The sequence below is a fragment of the Octopus bimaculoides genome, chromosome 1 (assembly GCF_001194135.2).
Source record: "Octopus bimaculoides isolate UCB-OBI-ISO-001 chromosome 1, ASM119413v2, whole genome shotgun sequence".
NCBI classification, from domain to species: domain Eukaryota; kingdom Metazoa; phylum Mollusca; class Cephalopoda; order Octopoda; family Octopodidae; genus Octopus; species Octopus bimaculoides.
The window spans coordinates 21815958-21816719 of NC_068981.1; the positions used below are offsets into that span (position 1 = coordinate 21815958).

The 762-nt window shown below is 39.0% G+C and overlaps 1 protein-coding gene across 2 annotated transcripts in view; it reads left to right on the forward strand.

The window, feature by feature from the left end:
- Nucleotides 1–762, forward strand: part of LOC106878075 (uncharacterized) — a 47515-nt gene that overhangs the window by 24275 nt on the left and 22478 nt on the right. The gene's annotated exons all lie outside the window — the stretch shown is intronic.

A 762-nucleotide genomic window follows, 5' to 3' on the forward strand; every position in this document is an offset into this window, starting at 1 on the left:
TGGCCGCAGTCAAATGACTGAAACAAGTAAAAGAGTAAAGAGTAAAGGGTATTGTCCCAATGATAGGAAGAGGAAGGGGAGGGTATGTCAGAAAGGCATTTATCTCTACTTGCAGATCTGATTTAGTATATTATACAGCAAAGGTTCTCAAAGGCTTTTTTCAGCTTTCATATATCAAATCCACTCACAAGGCTTTGATCTATAGTAGAAGACACTTTCCCAAGATACCACGCAGTGGGACTGAACCCAGAATTATGTGGTTGGGAAGCAAGCCTCTTACCACACAGCCAACATATGTGCACACACACACACACACACACACACACACACACGCACACACGTGCCTTTGGTGCAGGTGTGGCTGTGTGATTAAAAAGCCCGCTTTCCAAGGATATGGTCTTAGGTTTAGTTCCACAGTGTGGCACCTTGGGCAAGTGTCATCTACTACAGACCCACACCACACCAAATACTTGCAACACCAGTGTTAGTTCACTTACTGTTTTCCAATTCGTTGCTGTCTGAGCATGCTAGGTGTGAGTACATAGTAATGAAAATGTTCACTAAGGCAGAAATGTGTCTTAGATTCCTCACTTTTAAGATAGTAAGATGTTGAGTTAAGAGAAATTTAACTGCTATTTCTAACAGATGAAAAGATCATGAAAAAACATATCTTGTATTGCTGATTGCTTGAATGTTTTTGTATTGGTTATATACATGAGTGATGTACGGTCATATATATATATATATATATATATATATATA